The 14,812-nt window shown below is 38.1% G+C and overlaps 1 protein-coding gene across 1 annotated transcript in view; it reads right to left on the bottom strand.

Moving 5' to 3' along the window:
- LOC137241836 (uncharacterized) overlaps window positions 1-14,812 on the bottom strand; it is a 514,945-nt gene that overhangs the window by 301,944 nt on the left and 198,189 nt on the right. The gene's annotated exons all lie outside the window — the stretch shown is intronic.

The following is a 14,812-nucleotide window of genomic DNA, read 5'->3' on the forward strand; positions in this document are numbered from 1 at the left end:
AATAAACATATGAAAAGTTTGGAAACATATATAAAATAAACATCTTTTAAAAAGTGAATTGTCAGCTCTTTAATAACTCGACTTACCCCCTTATTCTGCCATGGTTACACTCTTATTATCTTCTGGTAACATTACTATTTAGAAACTTTTGCAGATAGACCACCAAAAGATTGTAAAATTTCTTGTAACCAGGGTGTTCACTAACTATAACCATGCCAGAACAATGCTCAGTTTTTCAGTGCATGTTTAAACTACATTTAAAGTTGACTAGAGTTCAACCTTGCCATTATGTTCATTTCCATAACATCATCTTATGTTAAGCGGCAATACTGCCAGGGTTAAACTCTAGTCAACATTGACTGTAGTTTAAACCTGCACTGAAAAACTGTGCCTAAAGGCTGATTTACACGAGTCGATTTTACTGGTAGATTTTTGTCGTTACACTGTGTAAATAGCAATTCGACTGATAAAAAGCATGTATTTGATGGTTGAACGCAGTCGAACGACAAAAATCGAATTGAAAATCGACTCGTGTAAATCAGCCTAAAGGGTGTTAATTTACTGATATATTTATATTTTTTAAATATACTTACAAAAAGTACTTTCATTAGTTTCGCGTATCGAAGTATTGGCGTTTTCTCTTGTTTCCCATCCATATTATGTTGTAATATTATATCTTCACCCAAACTGGTAACACATCGTACCGGGGGAAAAAACTGCAAAAACCAGTCCCTCAACTTGCTCCTAAGTGGTGTCATTCCTAACGCAATATTTTCTATATTAATTTCATTTTGTTTAACACTTTCACGGTCACTATGTTGTCCTACTCCTGACGAAGTATTGTCTATATCAATTTCATTTTGTTCAAGACCTTCACTAAATTTTAGGTCTATTTCGCTCTTTTTTATTTTTATTAAACGTTTTTATTGTATTTTATTTTAATAACTCACTTTTTTATTTGATCGCTTATAAAAGACGCGTCACACACGGATAACATTTGCAGACTGAATTAAACAATTCCAAACATGATTGTTGTCGAATGGAAATTTCCACAGAAGGTAACGGGAATTAAGAGTTTTTTCTATTTATCTATCTATTGCGCTTTTTTGCATTACCTGTAATTGATAACAGAATTGAATACAAATTAAGGTAGTGTAAATATGCGAGTGTCAGCTTATTTTATGTATTACCAGAAATGAGTAGGAGAAGCGAAATCATTTGAAGGCATTTTAATCAATGCCTTCTAGAATACATTATACTTCGAGCTGAATAGCGATTCTTTGCAGCATTACCAGCAATGGGTTGGTGAAGTGAAACTACCTTTAGAAGACATTACCTTAGAAGCTATTACACTTAGTAGCGATTACCGATTTTTTGCTGGGAAGAAAAGCAAGAGTGGTACAAATGCGAGTGAAATATGAATTTAAAGATTGGTATGTATATATATATGTCTGCATGTTGAAGTATATAACATTAACTTTATAGCGATATGAGTGCTTGAAAAGTTACGGTGCATAAACATGGCCTTGTTAACGTTAACTGAGCTCACATGTATTGACATTTAAAAACGACGCAACACGTTTTGTAAACTATGTAAGTATTTATGTAGCTGCAGGCTGTAAAGCGAACTTTAAGAAGAGGAAAAGTGCACACATACTTAAATGCACACAACAGTTGCGCAAAAAAAAAAAAAAAATTTGCAACTTATATATGCAAATGGTGAGCCCATTTTGACTGCTACCTTCAGTAGCTTTGTAAGTATTAACTGACTTCGAAAACTGAGAAGAGAACGGACAGGGAAAATACAGGGCTACAAAACTTCTTACGAATGTCGTCAAAAAAATTCGGAGAAAAGTCTCGCCACACTCACTGCGAGAGACGAAAATCTTATAAGAAAGAACATCAGAAGGTAGTAGCAAGGTTTAGGGCAACCAACGCAGCTAAAACTAGTGGCCAAACGGACGGTGAGCGATTAGGGTTAAAACGCGGATGAAGCATCTACATCCGGGTCGACTAGCACAAATTGTCGAAAGAAGATTAAGTTTGATAATAGGCCACAGAAGGAGTCAGAAAAGCGTGAACTACGAATTACTTTCGCCTCTTCTCAGGCCTGCAATTATCCATCGGTTAAAGAAGTGACACTGAAGGCAAGATAACGAAAAGATGACCACTGGCAAATTGATGGAGTTGATGCTCGAAACCAACAGCGAGGAAGTATCTTTGGCAGAAGAGCGTCAAAGAAGCTGAGGGGACCAACTAAAATGGGACAAGAAAAATAAAAATTCCAATTTTTAACTTACTTAGGCTAAACGGTGCAACTATAAATCTCCCTTCTGCAGATGAATGGCATTTTCCACCAATCCAAATTAAGATGGAAAAGGAACGTGGAGGTGATATCAACGAAGGCTATGGCCTCATACTACACCGGAAAAGGGCCCTTAGCGAGAAACTGAAGACCGCATACTATCCATGGCTCCTACAGCATTCAGTCATTCGCCCGATACTGAAGTATAGTGGCGAATAGTAGCATCACTATGATGTTAGTAAATAATCACAGCAACAAAAAAAAAAAACAAGTAAGGAAGGTTAAGTTCGGGTGTAACCGAACATTACATACTCAGTTGAGAGCTATGGTGACAACATAAGGGAAAATAACTATGTAGGAAAATGAACCGAGGGTAACCCTGGAATGTGTTTGTATGACATGGGTATCAAATGGAAGGTATTAAAGAGCATTTTGAAAGGGAGTGGACCATAGTTTTATTGGTGGCCGCCTTTTCGAGATATCGGCATAAAGGTGGACCAAGGGTGACTCTAGAATTTGTTTGTAAGATAAGGGTATCAAATTAAAGGGGTTAATGAGCATTTTAAATGGGAGTGGCCTTGGTTCTATAGGTGGACGCCTTTTCGAGATATTGTCATAAAGGTGGACCAGAGGTGACTCTAGAATGCGTTTGTACAATACGGGTATCAAACGAAAGGTGTTAATGAGTATTTTAAAAGGGCGTGGGGCTTAGTTATATAGGTGGACGCCTTTTCGAGATATCGCCCTAAAGGTGGACCAGGGGTGACTCTAGAATGTGTTTGTAAGATAAGGGTATTAAATGAAAGGGGTTAATGAGCATTTTAAATGGGAGTCGGGCTTGGTTCTATAGGTGGACGCCTTTTCAAGATATCGTCATAAGGGTGGACCAGAGGTGACTCTAGAATGCGTTTGTACAATACGGGTATCAAACGAAAGGTGCTAATGAGTATTTCAAAAGGTCATGTACCTTGGTTCTATAGGTGGTCGCCTTTTCGAGATATCGCTATAAAGGTGGTGATGGGTGACTCTAGAATATGTTTCTACAAATTAATGGTATTAATAAGGTTTTTAAAAGGGAGTGATGGTAGTTGTGTATGTGAAAACGTTTTCAAGATATCGACCAAAATGTGGACCAGGGTGTCCCAGAACATCATCTGTTGGATACCGCTAATTTATTTATATATATAATACCACGAACAGTATTCCTGTCAAGATTTGAAGGGTTTTTTATTGCGCCCTGCAGAAGTTTTTCATTTTCTTCTACTTAATATGGTAGGTGTCACAACCATTTTATAAAGTTTTTTCTAAAGTTATATTTCGCGTCAATAAAACAATCCAATTACCTTACCATGTTTCATCCCTTTTTTCGTATTTGGTATAGAATTATGGCATTTTTTTAATTTTTCGTAATTTTCGATATCAAAAAAGTGGGCGTGGTCATAGTCGGATTTCGTTCATTTTTCATACCAAGATAAAGTGAGTTCAAGTAAGCACGTGAACTAAGTTCATTAAAGATATGTCGATTTTTGCTCAAATTATCGTGTTAACGGCCATGCAGAAGGACAGACGGACGACTGTGTATAAAAACTGAGCGTGACATCAACCGATTTCGCCCATTTTCACAGAAAACAGTTAGCGTCATAAAATCTATGCCCCTAACAAATTTCAAAAGGATTGGTTAGTTTTTGTTCGACTTATGGCATTAAAAGTATCCTAGATAAATTAATTGAAAAAGTGCGGAGCCACGCCCATTTTGAAACTTTCTTTTATTTTTGTGTTTTGTTGCACTATATCATTACTGGAGTTGAATGTTGACATAATTTACTTATATACTGTAGAGATATTAAATTTTTTGTTAAAATTTTACTTAAAAAATTTTTTTTTTTAAAGTGGGCGTGGTCCTTCTCCGATTTTGCCAATTTTTATTAAGCGTACAACGTTCGTGCCAAATTTTATAATGATATCTTCAACGACTGCCAAATTACAGCTTGCAAAAATTTTAAATTACCTTCTTTTAAAAGTGGGCGGTGCCACGCCCATTGTCCAAAATTTTACTAATTTTCTATTCTGCGTCATATGTTCAACTCATCTACCAAGTTTCGTCGCTGTATCGGCCTTTTGTAATGAATTATCGCACTTTATCGGTTTTTCGAAATTTTCGATAACGAAAAAGTGGTCGTGGTTATAGCCCGATATCGTTCATTTTAAATAGCGATCTCAGATGAGCGCTCAGGAACCTACATACCAAATTTTATCAAGATACCTCAAAATTTACTCAAGTTACCGTATTAACGGACGGACGGACGGACGGACATGGCTCAATCAAATTTTTTTTCGATCCTGATTATTTTGATATATGGAAGTCTATATCTATCTCGATTCCTTTATATATGTACAACCAACCGTTATCCAATCAAACTTAATATACTCTGTGAGCTCTGCTCAACGGAGTATAAAAACAAGTAAGGAAGGCTAAGTTCGGGTGTAACCGAACATTACATACTCAGTTGAGAGCTATGGAGACAAAGTAAGGAAAATCACCATGTAGGAAAATGAACATAGGGTAACCCTGGAATGTGGTTGTATGACATGTGTATCAAATGGAAGGTATTAAAGAGTATTTTAAGAGAGAGTAGGCCATAGTTCTATGGATGGACGCCATTTAGGGATATCGCTATAAAGGTGGACCAGGGCTGACTCTAGAATTTGTTTGTACGATATGGGTATCAAATGAAAGGTGTTACTGAGCATTTTAAGAGGGAGTGGGCCTTATGTCTATCGGTGACGCCTTTTCGAGATATCGCCATTAAGGTGGACCAGGGGTGACTCTAGAATGTGTTTGTACGATATGGGTATCAAATGAAAGGTGGTAATGAGTATTTTAAAAGGGAATGGGCATTAGGTCTATAGGTGGACGCCTTTTCGAGATATCGCCATTAGGGTGGGCCAGGGGTGACTCTAGAATATGTTTGTTCGATATGGGTATCAAATGAAAGCTGTTAATGAGTATTTTGAAAAGGAGTGATCCCTAGTTCCATAGGTGGACGCCGTTTCGAGATATCGCCATAAAGGTGGACCAGTGGTGTCTCTAGAATGTGTTTGTACGATATGGGAATCAAATGAAAGGTGTTACTGAGCATTTTAAGAGGGAGTGGGCATTAGGTCTATAGGTGGACGCCTTTTCGAGGTATCGAAATTAGGGTGGGCCAGGGGTGATTCTAGAATGTTTGTACGATATGGGTATCAAACGAAAAGTGTTACTGAGCATTTTAAGAGGGAGTGGGCATTAGGTCTATAGGTGGACGCCTTTTCGAAATGTCGCCATTAGGGTGGGCCAGGGGTGACTCTAGAATGTGTTTGTATGATATGGGTATCAAATGAAAGATGGTAATGAGTATTTTAAAAGGGAGTAATCCTTAGTTCTATAGGTGGACGCCTTTTCGAGATATCGCCATAAAGGTGGACCAAGGGTGACTCTAGAATGTTTGTACGATATGGGTATCAAACGAAAGGTGTTACTGAGCATTTTAAGAGGGAGTGGGCATGAGGTCTATAGGTATACGCCTTTTCGAGATATCGTCATTAGGGTGGGCCAGGGGGTGACTCTAGAATGTGTTTGTACGATATGGGTATCAAACGAAAGGTGTTACTGAGCATTTTAAGAGGGAGTGGGCATTAGGTCTATAGGTGGACGCCTTTTCGATATATCGCCATTAGGGTGGGCCAGGGGTGACTCTAGAATGTTTGTACGATATGGGTATCAAACGAAAGGTGTTACTGATCATTTTAAGAGGGAGTGGGCATTAGGTCTGTAGGTGGACGCCTTTTCGAGATATGGCCATTAGGGTGGGCCAGGGGTAACTCTAGAATGTTTGTACGATATGGGTATCAAACGAAAGGTATTACTGAGCATTTTAAAAGGGAGTGGGCATTAGGTCTTTAGGTGGACGCCTTTTCGAGATATCGCCATTAGGGTGGGCCAGGGGTGACTCTAGAATGTTTGTACGATATGGGTATCAAACGAAAGGTGTTACTGAGCATTTTAAGAGGGAGTGGACATTAGGTCTATAGGTGGACGCCTTTTCGAGATATCGCCATTAGGGTGGGCCAGGGGTGACTCTAGAATGTTTGTACGTAATGGGTATCAAACGAAAGGTGTTACTGAGCATTTTAAGAGGGAGTGGGTATTAGGTCTATAGGTGGACGCCTTTTCGAGATATCGCCATTAGGGTGGGCCAGGGGTGACTCTAGAATGTGTTTGTACGATATGGATATCAAATTAAAGGTATTAATGAGGGTTTTAAAAGCGAGTGGCCCTTAGATGTATATGTGAAGGCTTTCTCGCGATATCGACCAAAATGTGGACCAGGTGATCCAGAAAATCATCTGTCGGGTACTGCTAATTTATTTATGTATGCAATACCACTAACAGTATTCCTGCCAAGATTCCAAGGGCAGTTGATTTCGCCTTGTAGAACTTTTTCATTTTCTTCTATTTAATATGGTAGATGTCACACCCATTTTACAAAGTTTTTTCCAAAGTTATATTTTGCGTCAATAAACCAATCCAGTTACCATGTTTCATCCCTTTTTTCGTATTTGGTATAGAATTATGGCATTTTTTTCATTTTTCGTAATTTTCGAAATCGATAAAGTGGGCGTGGTTATGGTCGGATTTCGGCCATTTTTTATACCAAGATAAAGTGAGTTCAGATAAGTACGTGGGCTAAGTTTAGTAAAGATATATCGGTTTTTGCTCAAGTTATTGTGTTAACGGCCGAGCGGAAGGACAGACGGTGAACTGTGTATAAAAACTGGGCGCCGCCTTCACCGATTTCGCCCATTTTCACAGAGAACAGTTACCGTCATAGAACCTATGCCCCTAACAAATTTGAGAAGGATTGGTAAATTTTTGTTCGACTTATGGCATTAAAAGTAGTCTAGACAAACTAAATGAAAATGGGCGAAGCCACGCCCATTTTGAAATTTTATTTTATTTTTGTATTTTGTTGCATCATATAATTACTGGATTTGAATGTTGACATAATTTACTTATATACAGTAAAGATATTAAATTTTTTGTTAAAATTTGAATTTTAAAAAATTTTTTTTAAAGTGGGCGTGTTCTTCATCGAATTTTGCTAGTTTTTATTTAGTGCATATATAGTAATAGTGGTAACGTTCCTGCCAAATTTCATCATGATGTCTTCAACGACTGCCAAATTACAGCTTGCAAAACTTTTAAATTACCTTCTTGTAAAAGTGGGCGGTACCACGCCCGTTGTCCAAAATCTTACTAATTTTCTATTCTGCGTCATAACTTCAACCTATCTACCAAGTTTCATCGCTTTAACCTCCTTTGGAAATGAATTATCGCATTTTTTCGGTTTTTCGAAATTTTCGATATCGAAAAAGTGGGTGTGGTTATAGTCCGATATCGTTCATTTTAAATAGCGATCTGAGATGAGTGCCCAGGAATCTACATACCAAATTTCATAAAGATACCTCAAAATTTACTCAAGATATCGTGTTAACGGGCAGACGGACGGACGGACGGACGGACGGACATGGCTCAATCAAATTTTTTTTCGATACTGATGATTTTGATATATAGAAGTCTATATCTATCTCGATTCCTTTATACCTGTACAACCAACCGTTATCCAATCAAAGTTAATATACTCTGTGAGCTCTGCTCAACTGAGTATAACAAAAAAAAGAAATAAGCCACACTTATGCACAAGGCAACGAAGAATAAACCACACACATAACCATCAGCTCGAAGCGAAGAGATATTTCACATACATATATGCAGCCGAAAGCTAAGAGCAGAAGTTGTTACTCGCACATACACATGCATATAGCTAGAAGAAAAACATAAACTGCAGATATACATGTACATATATATCTAAAAAACAAAGCATGAGATACCACTGTTCTAGAAGGCATGTTCGTGTAACGTCTAGACCTTAGTATAATAGCAGTACAAGCTGAGGAATCAGCAATCAGTTTGATTTAAACAAGCTATTATATATATATTATTATTAGTGAAGTATAATTGTGATTGTGAAGTACTACTCACAAAGTAGTATAAATGAATACCATTTGGCAATACTGAATATTGGAGTTATTAGTTCGACAGTTCAGCGATACGAACGTTAGCAGAAAATGTACGATTATCATGAATTTCCCAAAATACTTGCAGTATGTATGAGCTTCTTGTTTGTTGGAAGGAGATAAGAGGAACAAAGCCATGTGGAAATCAAAAAAATACAGACATGCAACTATATTGGATAACATGGCACGAACTATATCACTCACACCGACTTATTGACAATTATAGTGTCTTCCAAGAGGAGGTATATATCATAAAGATAGCAGCCAGAATGGTCCAGTGTAGTACGGTCCCAGACACCAATGTTGAGAACTTTTTCGATAGCCAGGTCGACTAATGCATTGGAGCCAACATAGTAAAGTCGGACGTCGTCCGAAAATATTCCGAAATCAGCATGAGCGAGACGAAAAGTTTCGCTGGGTTATCTCCTGAGCAAAACTGAGGAATATGAGATTAGGGCAACGAACTTGTTGTGGACCAACTAAGAGACCAATTGCTAGATCTTATGGTTATGGCCATGTTTGCATAGTTTCCTTCTCAGGCTAAACAAATCTGATGTAAAAGTAAATACGGATGCCATCACAGATGGCACATTACAAAAACTAGCTCTGCGGGAGCAGCCAGGATGGGGAGGAAGAGGGTTCGATTCGTCACTTTCTCTGCCGATATCCAGCACTGCAAACAAGTTTTGAGAGTCTGGCAGATGTTAGGTGGGTAGGGATATTGTACTTCTACTAATACGGAGTAACCTGGTTGTACTAATGTTCCAACACACGACACTCACTGAAGGCACTTACAAGAGATAGTAATATCTCCGTGTCGAAGTGTATGAATTTCCCATGCAAGCCCTCTTAACCTAACCTAGCTTTAATCCAGAGAATACTTTTCATTTTCAATTCATTTTGCAGTCCATAGAATCTGTTGAATTTCCACGCTGACTTTTTGTTTCGATGTTAGTTTTGGTTACCATGTAGACGAGGTTTTTTACATAAGCTCTAGCTGCTATCGATGCAAGCAGCGCTACAACCATTCATTACTTCTCATAATATTTTTTTGATACCCTGCAAAACTTGGGATTAGTCTTGGATGAATCCGGTATGAGTCGCAAAGGAATATGCGACTAAAGCCAGTTCTGATCTCTTTGTATGGGTTGGAGTGATCTCTTTTGTTTGAGCATATCCTACGGAGAGACTAATTGTACCTGTTTATGCCTGAACGGATTGATCTTTTTTATACCCTTACGGGTACTGTCGAACAGATCGTGTTTGTACTGTTCGACACTTCCTCTTTGTACCACTTTGGAAACTGTCGACACGCCCTCTTTGTACCGCTGCGGGTATTGTCGGAGAGATATTTTTCCACTATCCATTATTCCCTTACGGGTACAGTTCGTTGCATCCTCTTTGTACCCCTGCGGGTACTGTCGGACGGATCCTCTTTGTTCTTACGGATTTTATAATTTTTTAAACTGTGATACAATATTCTTGATTTTTTTTTCGTATTAGTGTTGTATAATAATAAAAAAAACAAATATTACGATAATGGAACATATGGTCGTAGTATTTTGGTTCGGTATAGAGCTCCGCATTTTTCTTAAATAATTCTACTCTATCACATTTTATCTTTTTATTTTATTAATTTTGCTGCCGTTTGTTTTTGTCAATTGGCTCCATAAATTTCAAACTGACTGATGCCAAATATACCCTAAAGGGACTAGAGGGGACCAATTATACCGCAATGTGTACAAAAGAGATCAATCGCAGACCGCTCTCCTTAGGGATTAATCACACAATTGTTTGCAGGGTAGGTACTTACACACATAAAAATATCACCGCTTGCATAGCAACAACAAGCAATTTGTAGATTTTGTTGATGGTCAATGGTCAATGACAAGTGGTGCTACAGACTGGCGTGCATTATTTGCACACACGCATACATATGCATACCGCACACATATACATACATAACGGCATGCATACTTTAATGGCAAAATATATCGCACACTAACTACAAAAGAGTCACAACTTGAAAAAATGTAAATGTTCAGGAGAGAAGAAAAACGGTTTGTGTGAAAACGTCCGTAATGTTATACTGAAATCCAGTTTTACAAAGAAGGATACCTTCATTATAAAATGAATTGACGAAATTTTGTTGTTATTATTTGTTTACTGACAAAACATATAGCAGTTTTGAATTATGACTATTTCTAAGAAAACATACTACTCGTACATTCACAATTATTTCACCAAAAAAGGCATATTTCACAAAAATACAAGCAACTTTACTCACTATTTACGTATAAAAAGACACAATTTTAATTAATACACAACAAAGTTAAAAGTTTTTGCAACAAGATAGTCAGAATTTAAAATAATACACTTTATGCTTAAAAAAACTGTTCACTTGTTCTTAAGCACATTGACATAACTGAAAATAGACCTCTTTAGTTGGTAAAGCGCTAGCGATGCAATCAGCACCAAAACTGGCATAAGGGTAATATTCCAGTTAAAGAAGAAAATAATGACAACGAAATTTAAGGGGCAGTTAGACGTGTGTACTGTGAATTGGTTTATAGAAAAAAACCGATTTTGAAAAATTTTAAGTTGTGACTCTTTTGTAGTTAGTGTGCGATATATCAAGCTTTTATGCCCATATGTATTAATGCAACGTATTTTTCATGCAATGAAAGTAAAGTAAATGCACTTTTGTAAAAATACATAGAAATAATATTGTACCGAAAAAAATATAAATATTTACACATAAATAAATATATACGTAAATATATATGTTTATTTATTTACGAAAGAAATGTTTGTCATTAAGTCACGCAGAGTATAGTTAAATGACAGCGGGTGGCATTGATTGTGCTTCTGACGCCTGTTGGCCACTTCAAATTGGATTCAAATAGAAACAAGAAGAAGAAGAAGTAGAAGCATGGCTGTACGCAGCAGCATTCAAGTAAGTAGGCTTCGCTGTTGCTTGTTTGGTTGCTAGGTTCGCTGGCTGGTTGAATGGCGTGCTGGTGGCATTTTAATGCGCCATCAAAAGTATGTATTCATGGACGAAAGGGTCAGAAGTCCTTGTTATAGCAGTCATGTTTAATTTAAAGAGCATAAACATATATTTTATTTCATTACAGCAAAGCAACTTAAAGGAAGTGCCTTAATGTTATTACCGAATTGTATGCGAGGCATGTGTTCATTTGCTAGTGTTTTAGTATTCAGCGGAGTTAAGAAGCGGCATGGAATTTTTTTGTTTTTGTGTACTGAAATGCGAGTGAATGAGTTTATTGTTTAGCATTCCCCTGTTGAAAAGTAATATGGTCAAAAATAAACGATGGAAGGTTTAATGTGATCATATTAATCGTTCATGAGATTGTCGGCCTAGTACCTTAATGGTGCTTGATACCGGAACGTACCGAATCTTTAGCCGGCAAAAGACCATCAACATCAATAACACTCAACCCAAAACTCTTGGGGAGTGTTTTTAACAGTTAATACAACAACAGCTCTCGCTGAGCTAAGGAATCATATATGTCTCCTGAATCTTCGTAACCCAATAGCACTTTTGAGTTAATGCGGTAATGCAGCGCGAACCATTCAGGTAATAATTCGAAAGCTCTTAAGATAGAGAATTCTATGGCGAGCGTTGAGCAGATGGTTTTCAGGAGAAACCAAGCCGTTGCTAGAACATGTTGCCAGAAGATGTCTGTGTGCTGGGAGGACGAGTCGGAGGCTAAGGGGCGGTGTAGGAGAGAGTTGTCAAAATTATATAAATCTGTTTGCGGCATGATTTAAAAGCAGCATGTAATATGTAATATGGCTGAGGAGAGGTATTTTTAGTCACTGATAAAGGCATACGTTCACTGATTGAAACCAATGCTATTAGCTGCCATCATACTCATAGTTGCGATATCAATCAAATATGTAAGGCGGCCGTTGGGCCCTTCTTTGGTACTATGATTAAGGAAGAGCTTTTGATCCTGAATAATGAACGGCCCCCATCTACGACCACCATGCTGCTATGCGTGAACCGTCCAAGGCGTTGCCGAAGTATTTCATAGCCACTCCTACCTGGGAAGCATTGCAATAGTCGCGCACTACCCGTGTGAATGTCCAGCTCTGGCACGCCCCGTGAGCTTGTATCTTTGGTGTTCGGGCGACGAAGAAATCAACCGACCAACCTACCTTATTGACGAAGTCATCTACCCGTGGCGAACTCTACTCACTTAACAGTTGAGGCTCTGGCGATTCCAAGTTTTTTATGAAAGGTTGGTATAGTACCTTAATGATGCTATTTGAAAGAAATTACCTGATCACTATCCGGTAAAAGCTATCATCATCACTGACAACATTCTCCTTAATTTTGGGTAGTACCTTTATCGCTATAAAATGAGGAAGAATAAAAAGTTATCCAGGCTTTTGACATCCCAAAAATTGTCTTTGAAGGATATCCAACGAATTAACTGGAAACTCTAATTTTGGTAGCTAGAGTACTTTCTGAATGGTGCACACGGAGAAAAATTGGTGCAATCCAAAACTGCTGTGGATGCAGTGGTGGATAAGTCTACCCAGAAGTGTCATAGTGTTTTCCACTACTCCTGCTCATTTGATACTCATGAAGGTAGGGGTAGTCTTTCGTGGTACTCACATGCACTCAGTGATCTTAGTGCTACGTAAAGGGGGCTTTTCAACAAGTCTAAGGGAATTATACTACTGTCGGATTGGGTGCTGGAGGCCCCTGTATGGCTGGGAATCTGCAACCTGACTTAAGAAAAACAAAGTGGGATAGACTCATGAAAATCTCCTCGAGATATGCTGGTTAGACTGGGTCGATTTATTAACCTATATCGCGCCTTCGGGTATGCGTACCGGACCTTTTTTTTCTGAGCCCAAATCCTATTGAAAAATCGATGGCGCGATATCGGTTAACTTTCGTCCATACAAATCGACCCAGGTTAATGCTGGTACATAGGGTTACCTGACAGATGTGTCTCAAAAATATACAATGAGCTGACTGGCTTCCTTTTGCATCCCCTTCTTCTAAGTGGGACAATGTCGCCATTTCTTGAAATATGGTCGAAGTTAATTGCATTCCGAAGGCCAGGAAAATCGCTCACGTCCCTCCAATAACCATCTGATCTCTTTCCCCTTAAAAACCTTTGAAATTCAGATTAATTCCTAAATAACGGACAGGATTTCTCGCAAGTGACAGCCAAGATGTTACTTTTAGTCATTATCTAGGTGTCTTTGTCAGCAGAATAGGTATTGCCTTGTTAGATAAGCGGTACCTTACGTACAGCGTTTGCATTGTCACTAAAAAATTATGAACCCGTAGCCGGTTGATATCGTGGGCAAATGCCCGCAGTTCGGGCGGAAACAAAACTTTGACACATGGGATACAAGTTTGTTGAAATGAGCAGTCCAGTAAGAGAAAAGTTCTAAGAAAGATTTAAGGGCCTCACGAATTTAAATGCGGTGACTAGGTTGTATAGGTCATGTTATGCCAATGTAAGGTCATAATGCCTGGCTAAGAAAGTTTTTTTTGCGGAACCCGCTTATAGTAGCAAAGAAAGAGGGCGATCACCCCTCCGACATAAATTCCCTTGGTGTGCTAAACTGGCGCCAGTTAAACTAGAAAGAAAGCGACTGGCGCACTTTTTGGACTACCATAAACGGTTAAGCGCCAATTAAATAAGTTAAGCTATGAGCCCTCAATTAGTTACGACGTTTGACTTTTCAGCTATCACGTCTGAATTTGGAGCTTTAAGCTTTGATATTTGACATTTGATTTATGAGCTTTAATTTTTATACTCAGCTGAGCAGAACTCACAAAGTATATAAATTTTGTTCTTTGTTCGCATAACAGTACCCCGTAATGGCATAAACTAATCGAGATAGATATAAACTTCCATATATCAAAATGATGTGGGCGAAAATGGAAATTCATTTAGCCATATCCGTCATGCCCGTAAACATGATAACTTGAATAAATTTTGAAGTATCTTAATGAAATTTGGTATGTAAGTTCCTGGGCACTCATCACAGATTGCTATTTAAAATGAACGAAATCGGACTATAACCACGCCCACTTTTTTGATATCGAAAATTTCGAAAAACCGAAAAAGAGCGATAATTTATTATCAAAGACGGACAAAGCAATGAAACTTGGTAGATGGGTTGACCTTATTGAGCAGAATATAAAATTAGAAAAATTGTGGACAATAGGCGTGGCACCACCAACTTTTAAAAGAAGGTAATTTAAAGATTTGGCAAGCTGTAATTTGGCAGCTGAGTATGTAATGTTCGGTTACACCCGAACGTAGCCTTCCTTACTTGTTTGATTTTTGACTTTTGAGCTTTGAGTATAGAGATTTTGGCTATAATATTCGA

Source organism: Eurosta solidaginis, chromosome 2 (assembly GCF_040869045.1).
Source record: "Eurosta solidaginis isolate ZX-2024a chromosome 2, ASM4086904v1, whole genome shotgun sequence".
NCBI classification, from domain to species: Eukaryota; Metazoa; Arthropoda; class Insecta; order Diptera; family Tephritidae; genus Eurosta; species Eurosta solidaginis.